This window comes from Mesoplodon mirus (genome assembly GCF_964341445.2).
Source record: "Mesoplodon mirus genome assembly, chromosome: 5".
In the NCBI taxonomy this organism is placed as follows: domain Eukaryota; kingdom Metazoa; phylum Chordata; class Mammalia; order Artiodactyla; family Ziphiidae; genus Mesoplodon; species Mesoplodon mirus.
Genome location: NC_138980.1, coordinates 187039875 through 187049470, shown reverse-complemented (window position 1 = coordinate 187049470; position 9596 = coordinate 187039875).

Below are 9596 nucleotides of genomic sequence, written 5' to 3'. Positions count from 1 at the left end.
AAACCCTAACCCTAGCCTGGAACGGAAACACACCACCAGCCCTACAACTTACCACCTAGCCGTAGCCTCCTCCTGGCCCGTACGCTGGCAGTGACCCGTGCATCAGCATGTAGCCTGACCCTCCCACGTTTCCGTACCCTCACCTGTGCCCTAAGCCTTGCCGTTCCCTAACCCTAACCCTAGCCCGGAACGGAAACCAACCACCAGCCTTACAACTTACCCTACTCCGTAGCCTACTCCTGGCCCGTACGCTGGCACGGACCCGTGCGTCAGCACGTAGCCTGAAGCTCCCACGTTTCCGTACCCTCACCTGTGCCCTAAGCCTTGCCGTTCCGTAACCCTAACCCTAGCCCGGAACGGAAACCCACCACCAGCCCTACACCTTACCCCCTAGCCGTAGCCTCCTCCTGGCCAGTACGCTGGCACTGACCCGTGCGTCAGCATGTAGCCTGACCCTCCCACGTTTCCGTACTCTCACCTGTGCCCTAAGCCTTGCCGTTCCCTAACCCTAACCCTAGCCCGGAACGGAAACCCACCACCAGCCCTACACCTTACCCTACGCCGTAGCCTACTCCTGGCCCGTATGCTGGCACTGACCCGTGCGTCAGCACGTAGCCTCACCCTCACACGTTTCCGTAACCTCACTTGTGCCCTAAGCCTTGCCGTTCCCTAAACCTAAACCTAGGCCCGAACAGAAACCCACCACCAGGCCTACACCTGACCCCCAAGCTGTAGCCTACTCCTGGCCCGTATGATGGCAGTGACCCGTGCGTCAGCACGTAGCCTGACCCTCCCACGTTTCCGTACCCTCACCTGTGCCCTAAGCCTTGCCGTTCCCTAACCCTAACCCTAGCCTGGAACAGAAACCCACCACCAGCCCTACACCTTACCCTACGCCGTAGCCTGCTCATGGCCCGTATGCTGGCACTGACTCGTGCGTCAGAACGTAGCCTCACCCTCACACGTTTACGTACCCGCACCTGTGCCCTAAGCCTTGCCATTCCCTAACCCTAACCCTAGCCCGGAACGGAAACCCACCACCAGCCCTACAACTTACCCTACGCCGTAGCCTACTCCTGGCCCATATGCTAGCACTGACACGTGCGTCAGAACGTAGCCTGACCCTCACACGTTTCCATACCCTCACCTGTGCCCTAAGCCTTGCCGTTCCATAACCCTAACCCTAGCCCGGAACGGAAACCCAAAAGCAACCCTACACCTTTCCGCCAAGCCGTAGCCTACTCCTGGCCCGTATGCTGGCACTGAACCGTGCGTCAGCACGTAACCTGACCCTCCCAGTTTTCCGTACCTTCACCTCTGCCCTAAGCCTTGCCTTTCCCTAACCCTAACCCTAGCCTGGAACGGAAACACACCACCAGCCCTACAACTTACCCCCTAGCCGTAGCCTCCTCCTGGCCCGTACGCTGGCACTGACCCGTGCGTCACCATGTAGCCTGACCCTCCCACGTTTCCGTACCCTCACCTGTGCCCTAAGCCTTGCCGTTCCCTAACCCTAACCCTAGCCTGGAACGGAAACCCACCACCAGCCCTACACCTTACCCGACGCCGTAGCCTACTCCTGGCCCGTATGCTGGCATTGACCCGTGCGTCAGCACGTCGCCTGACCCTCCCACGTTTACGTACCATCACCTGTGCCCTAAGCCTTGCCGTTCCCTAACCCTAACCCTAGCCCAGAACGGAAACCCACCACCAGCCCTACACCTTACCCCCAAGCCGTAGCCTACTCCTGGCCCGTACGCTGGCAATGACACATGCGTCAGCACGTAGCCTGACCCTCCCACGTTTCCGTACCCTCACCTGTGCCCTAAGCCTTGCCGTTCCCTAAACCTAAGGCTAGGCCTACACAGAAACCCACCACCAGCCCTACACCTTACCCCCAAGCCGTAGCCTACTCCTGGCCCGTACGCTGGCACTGACCCGTGCGTCAGCACGTAGCCTGACCCTCCCACTTTTCCGTACCCTCACCTGTGCCCTAAGCCTTGCCGTTCCCTAACCGTAACCCTTGGCTGGCACAGAAACCCACCACCATCCCTACAACTTACCCCCAAGCCGTAGCCTACTCCTGGCCCGTACGCTGTCACTGACCCGTGCGTCAGCACGTATCCGGACCTTCCCACGTTTCCGTATCCTCACCTGTGCCCTAAGCCTTGCCGTTCCCTAACCCTAACCCTAGCCCGGAACGGAAACCCACCACCAGCCCTACACCTTACCCTACGCCGTAGCCTACTCCTGGCCCGTATGCTGGCACTGACCCGTGCGTCAGCACGTAGCCTCACCCTCACACGTTTCCGTACCCTCACCTGTGCCCTAAGCCTTGCCGTTCCATAACCCTAACCCTAGCCCGGAACGGAAACCCACCAGCAACCCTACATCTTTCCGCAAAGCCGTAGCCTACTCCTGGCCTGTATGCTGGCACTGACCCTTGCGTCAGTACGTAGCCTGACCCTCCCACGTTTCCGTACCCTCACCTGTGCCCTAAGCCTTGCCGTTCCCTAACCCTAACCCTAGCCCGGAACGGAAGCCAACCACCAGCCTTACAACTTACCCTACTCCATAGCCTACTCCTGGCCCGTACGCTGGCACTGACCCGTGCGTCAGCACGTAGCCTGACCCTCCCACGTTTCCGTACCCTCACCTGTGCCCTAAGCCTTGCCGTTCCCTAACCCTAAACATAGCCCACAATGGAAACCCACCACCAGCCCTACACCTTACCCTGTGCGGTAGCCTACTACTGGCCCGTACGCTGGCACTGACCCGTGCGTCAGCACATAGCCTGACCGTGCCACGTTTCCGTACCCTCACCTGTGCCCTAAGCCTTGCCGTTCCCTAACCCTAACCCTAGCCCGGAACGGAAACCCACCACCAGCCCTACACCTTACCCTACGCCGTAGCCTACTCCTGGCCCGTATGCTGGCACTGACCCGTGCGTCAGCACATTGCCTGACCGTGCCACGTTTCCGTACCCTCACCTGTGCCCTAAGCCTTGCCGTTCCCTAACACTAATCCTAGCCCAGAACGGAAACCCACCACCAGCCCTACACTTTACCCTAAGCCGTAGCCTACTCCTGTCCCGTACGATGGCAATGACCCATGCGTCAGCACGTAGCCTGACCCTCCCACGTTTCCGTACCCTCACCTGTGCCCTAAGCCTTCTCGTTCCCTAACCCTAACCCTAGCCCACAAGGGAAACCCACCACTAGCCCTACACCTTACCCTGTGCGGTAGCCTACTCCTGGCCCGTACGCTGGCAATGACCCAGGGGTCAGCACGTAGCCTGACCCTCCCTCGTTTCCGTACCCTCACCTGTGCCCTAAGCCTTGTCGTTCCCTAACCCTAACCCTAGGCCGACACAGAAACCCACCACCAGCCCTACAGCTTACCCCCAAGCCGTAGCCTACTCCTGGCCGGTACGCTGGCACTGACCCATGCGTCAGTACGTAGCCTGACCCTCCCACGTTTCCGTACCGTCACCTGTGCCCTAAGCCTTGCCGTTCCCTTACCCTAACCCTAGGCCAGGACGGAAACCCACCACCAACCCTACAACTTACCCCCAAGCCGTAGCCTACTCCTGGCCCGTACGCTGGCACTGACCCGTGCGTCAGCATGTAGCCTGACCCTCCCAGGTTTCCGTAACCTCACCTGTGCCCTAAGCCTTGCCGTTCCCTAACCCTAACCCTAGCCTGGAACAGAAACCCACCACCAGCCCTTCACCTTACCCTATGCCGTAGCCTAATCCTGTCCCGTATGCTGGCACTGACCCGTGCGTCAGCAAGTAGCCTGACCCTCACACGTTTCCGTACCCTCACCTGTGCCCTAAGCCTTGCCGTTCCCTAACCCTAACCCTAGCCCGGAACAGAAACCCACCACAAACACTACACCTTTCCACCAAGCCGTAGCCTACTCCTGGCCCGTACGCTGGCACAGACCCGTGCATCAGCACGTAGCCTGACCCTCCCACGTTTCCGTACCCTCACCTGTGCCCTAAGCCTTGCCGTTCCCTAACCCTAACCCTAGCCCGGAACGGAAACCCACCACTAGCCAAACACCTTACCCTACACCGTAGCCTACTCCTGGCCCATATGCTGGCACTGACCCGTGCGTCAGAACATAGCGTGACCCTCCCACGTTTTCGTACCCTCACCTGTGCCCTAAGCCTTGCCGTTCCCTAACCCTACCCCTAGCCCAGAACAGCAACCCACCACCAGCCCTAAACCTTACCCTAAGCCGTAGCCTACTCCTGGCCCGTACGCTGGCAATGACCCATGCGTCAGCACATAGACTGACCGTGCCACGTTTCCGTACCCTGACCTGTGCCCTAAGCCTTGCCGTTCCCTAACCCTAACCCTAGCCCGGAACGGAAAACCACCAACAGCCTTACAACTTACCCCCAATTCGTAGCCTACTCCTGGCCCGTACGCTGCCACTGACCCGTGCGTCAGCCCGTAGCCTGACCCTCCCAAGTTTCCGTACCCTCACCTCTGCCCTAAGTCTTGCCGTTCCCTAACCCTAACCCTAGGCCGGCACGGAAACCCACCACCAGCCCTGCAACTTACCCCCAAGCCGTAGCCTACTCCTGGCCCGTACGCTGGCACTGACCCGTGCGTCAGCAAGTAGCCTGAGCCTCACAGGTTTCCGTACCCTCACCTGTGCCCTAAGCCTTGCCGTTCCCTAACCCTAACCCTAGGCCGGCACAGAAACCCACCACCAGCCCTACACCTTACCCCCAAGCCGTAGCCTACTCCTGGCCCGTACGATGGCACTGACCCATGCGTCAGCATGTAGCCTGACCCTCCCACGTTTCCGTACCCTCACCTGTGCCCTAAGCCTTGCCGTTCCCTAACCCTAACCCTAACCCAGAACAGAAACCCACCACCAGCCGTACACCTTACCCTAAGCCGTAGCCTACTCCTGGCCCGTACGCTGGCAATGACCCATGCGTCAGCACGTAGCCTGACCCTCCACCGTTTCCGTACCCTCACCTGTGCCCTAAGCCTTGCCGTTCCCTAACCCTAACCCTAGCCCGGAACGGAAACCCACCACCAGCCCTACACCATACCCTACGCCGTAGCCTACTCCTGGCCCGTATGCTGGCACTGACCCGTGCGTCAGAACGTAGCCTGACCCTTCCACGTTTCCGTACCCTCACCTGTGCCCTAAGCCTTGCCGTTCCCTAACCCTACCCCTAGCCCAGAACGGAAACCCACCACCAGCCCTACACCTTACCCTGTGCGGTAGCCTACTCCTGGCCCGTACGCTGGCATTGACCCGTGCGTCAGCACGTAGCCCAACCCTCCCATGTTTCCGTACCCTCACCTGTGCCCTAAGCCTTGCCGTTACCTAACCCTAAACCTAGCCCACAATGGAAACCCACCACCAGCCCTACACCTTACCCTGTGCGGTAGCCTACTCCTGGCCCGTACGCTGGCACTGACCCATGCGTCAGCACATAGCCTGACCGTGCCACGTTTCCGTACCCTCACCTGTGCCCTAAGACTTGCCGTTCCCTAACCCTAACCCTAGCCCGGAACGGAAACCCACCACCAGCCCTACACCTTACCCTACGCCGTTGCCTACTCCTGGCCCGTATGCTGGCACTGACCCGTGCGTCAGCACATAGCCTGACCGTGCCACGTTTCCGTACCCTCACCTGTGCCCTAGGCCTTGCCGTACCCTAACCCTAACCCTAGCCCAGAACGGAAACCCACAACCAGCCCTAAACCTTACCATAAGCCGTAGACTACTCCTGGCCCGTACGCTGGCAATGACCCATGCGTCAGCACGTAGCCTGACCCTCCCACGTTTCCGTACCTTCACCTCTGCCCTAAGCCTTGCCGTTCCCTAAACCTAACCCTAGCCCGGAGCGGAAACCCCGCACCAGCCCTACAACTTACCCCCTAGCCATAGCCTCCTCCTGGCCAGTACGCTGGCACTGACCCGTGCGTCAGCATGTAGCCTGACCCTCCCACGTTTCCGTACCGTCACCTGTGCCCTAAGCCTTGCCGTTCCCTAACACTAACCCTAGGCCGGCACAGAAACCCACCACCAGCCCTACACCTTACCCCCAAACCATAGCCTACTCCTGACCCGTACGCTGGCACTGACCCGTGCGTCAGTACATAGCCTGACCGTGCCACGTTTCTATACCCTCACCTGTGCCCTAAGCCTTGCCGTTCCCTAACCCTAACCCTAGCCTGGAACGGAAACCCACCACCAGCCCTACAGCTTACCCGATGCCGTAGCCTACTCCTGGCCCGTATGCTGGCACTGACCCGTGCGTCAGCACGTAGCCTGACCCTCCCACGTTTACGTACCATCACCTGTGCCCTAAGCCTTGCCGTTCCCTAACCCTAACCCTAGACCAGAACGGAAACCCACCACCAGCCCTACACCTTACCCTAAGCCGTAGCCTACTCCTGGCCCGTACGCTGGCAATGACCCATGCGTCAGCACGTAGCCTCACCCTCCCACGTTTCCGTACCCTCACCTGTGCCCTAAGCCTTGCCGTTCCCTAACCCTAACCCTAGGCCGGCACAGAAACCCACCACCAGCCCTACACCTTACCCCCAAGCCGTAGCCTACTCCTGGCCCGTACGCTAGCACTGACCCATGCGTCAGCACGTAGCCTGACCCTCCCACGTTTCCGTACCCTCACCTGTGCCCTAAGCCTTGCCGTTCCCTAACCCTAACCCTACCCCAGCACGGAAACACACCACCAACGCTACAACTTACCCCCAAGCCGTAGCCAATCCCTGGCCCGTACGCTGGCACTGACCCGTGCGTCACCACGTAGCCTGACCCTCCCAGGTTTCCGTACCCTCACCTGTGCCCTAAGCCTTGCCGTTCCCTAACCCTAACCCTAGCCTGGAACAGAAACCCACCACCAGCCCTTCACCTTACCCTACGCCGTAGCCTAATCCTAGCCCGTACGCTGGCACTGACCCGTGCGTCAGCAAGTAGCCTGACCCTCACACGTTTCCGTACCCTCACCTGTGCCCTAAGCCTTGCCGTTCCCTAACACTAACCCTAGCCCGGAACAGAAATCCACCACCAGCCCTACAACTTACCCCCAAGCCGTAGCCTACTCCTGGCCCGTACGCTGCCAGTGACCCGTGCGTCAGCCCGTAGCCTGACCCTCCCACGTTTCCGTACCCTCACCTGTGCCCTAAGCCTGGCCGTTCCCTAACCCTAACCCTACCCCAGAACGGAAACCCACCACCAGCCCTAAACCTTACCCTAAGCCGTAGCCTACTCCTGGCCCGTACGCTGGCAATGACCCATGCGTCAGCACGTAGCCTGACCCTCCCACGTTTCCGTACCCTCACCTGTGCCCTAAGCCTTGTCGTTTCCTAACCCTAACCCTAGCCCACAATGGAAACCCACCACCAGCCCTACACCTTACCCTATGCGGTTGCCTACTCCTGGCCCGTACGCTGGCACTGAGGCGTGCGTCAGCACATAGCCTGAGCGTGCCACTTTTCCGTACCCTCACCTGTGCCCTAAGCCTTGGCGTTTCCTAACCATAACCCTAGCCCGGAACGGAAACCCACCACCAGCCCTACACCTTACCCTATGCCGTAGCCTACTCCTGGCCTGTATGCTGGCACTGACCCGTGCGTCAGCATGTAGCCTGACCCTCCCACGTTTCCGTACCGTCACCTGTGCCCTAAGCCTTTCCGTTCCATAACCCTAACCCTAGGCCGGCACAGAAACCCACCACCAGCCCTACACCTTACCCCCAAGCCATAGCCTACTCCTGACCCGTACGCTGGCACTAACCCGTGCGTCAGCACATAGCCTGACCGTGCCACGTTTCCGTACCCTCACCTGCGCCCTAAGCCTTGCCGTTCCCTAATCCTAACCCTAGCCTGGAACGGAAACCCACCACCAGCCCTACACCTTACCCGACGCCGTAGCCTACTCCTGGCCCGTATGCTGGCATTGACCCGTGCATCAGCACGTAGCCTGACCCTCCCACGTTTACGTACCATCACCTGTGCCCTAAGCCTTGCCGTTCCCTAACCCTAACCCTAGCCCAGAACGGAAACCCACCACCAGCCCTACACCTTACCCTAAGCCGTAGCCTACTCCTGGCCCGTACGCTGGCACTGACCCATGCGTCAGCACGTAGCCTGACCCTCCCACGTTTCCGTACCCTCACCTGTGCCCTAAGCCTTGTCGTTCCCTAAACCTAACCCTAGGCCGGCACAGAAACCCACCACCAGCCCTACAACTTACCCCCAAGCCGTAGCCAACTCCTGGCCCGTACGCTGGCACTGACCCGTGCGTCAGCACGTAGCCGGACGTTCCCACGTTTCCGTATCCTCACCTGTGCCCTAAGCCTTGCCGTTCCCTAACCCTACCCCTAGCCGAGAACGGAAACCCACCACCAGCCCTACACCTTACCCTGTGCGGTAGCCTACTCCTGGCCCGTACGCTGGCATTGACCCGTGCGTCAGCACATAGCCTCACCCTCACACGTTTCCGTACCCTCACCTGTGCCCTAAGCCTTGCCGTTCCATAACCCTAACCCTAGCCCGGAACGGAAACACACCAGCAACCCTACACCTTTCCGCCAAGCCATAGCCTACTCCTGGCCCGTATGCTGGCACTGACCCATGCGTCAGCACGTAGCCTGACCCTCCCACGTTTCCGTACCTTCACCTCTGCCCTAAGCCTTGCCGTTCCCTAACCCTAACCCTAACCCGGAACGGAAACCCACCACCAGCCCTACACCTTACCCCCAAGCCGTAGCCTACTCCTGCCCCGTACGCTGGCACCGACCCATGCGTCAGCATGTAGCCTGACCCTCCCACGTTTCCGTACCCTCACCTGTGCCCTAAGCCTTGCCGTTCCCTAACCCTAACCCTAGCCCGGAACGGAAACCCACCACCAGCCCTACACCTTACCCTACGCCGTACCCTACTCCTGGCCCGTATGCTGGCACTGACCCGTGCGTCAGCACGTAGCCTGACCCTCCCACGTTTCCGTACCCTCACCTGTGCCCTAAGCCTTGCCGTTCCCTAACCCTAAACCTAGCCCACAATGGAAACCCACCACCAGCCCTACACCTTACCCTGTGTGGTAGCCTACTCCTGGCCCGTACACTGGCACTGAACCGTGCGTCAGCACATAGACTGACCGTGCCACGTTTCCGTACCCTCACCTATGCCCTAAGCCTTGCCGTTCCCTAACACTAACCCTAGCCCAGAACGGAAACCCACAACTAGCCCTACACCTTACCCTATGCCGTAGCCTACTCCTGGACCGTATGCTGGCACTGACCCGTGCGTCAGCACGTAGCCTGACCCTCCCACGTTTACGTAACCTCACTTGAGCCCTAAGCCTTGCCGTTCCCTAACCCTAACCCTAACCCAGAACAGAAACCCACCACCAGCCCTACACCTTACCCTAAGCCGTAGCCTATTCCTGGCCCGTACGCTGGCAATGACCCATGCGTCAGCACGTAGCCTGACCCTCCAACGTTTCCGTACCCTCACCTGTGCCCTAAGCCTTGCCGTTCCCTAAGCCTAACCCTAGCCCGGAACGGAAACCCACCACCAGCCCTACACCATACC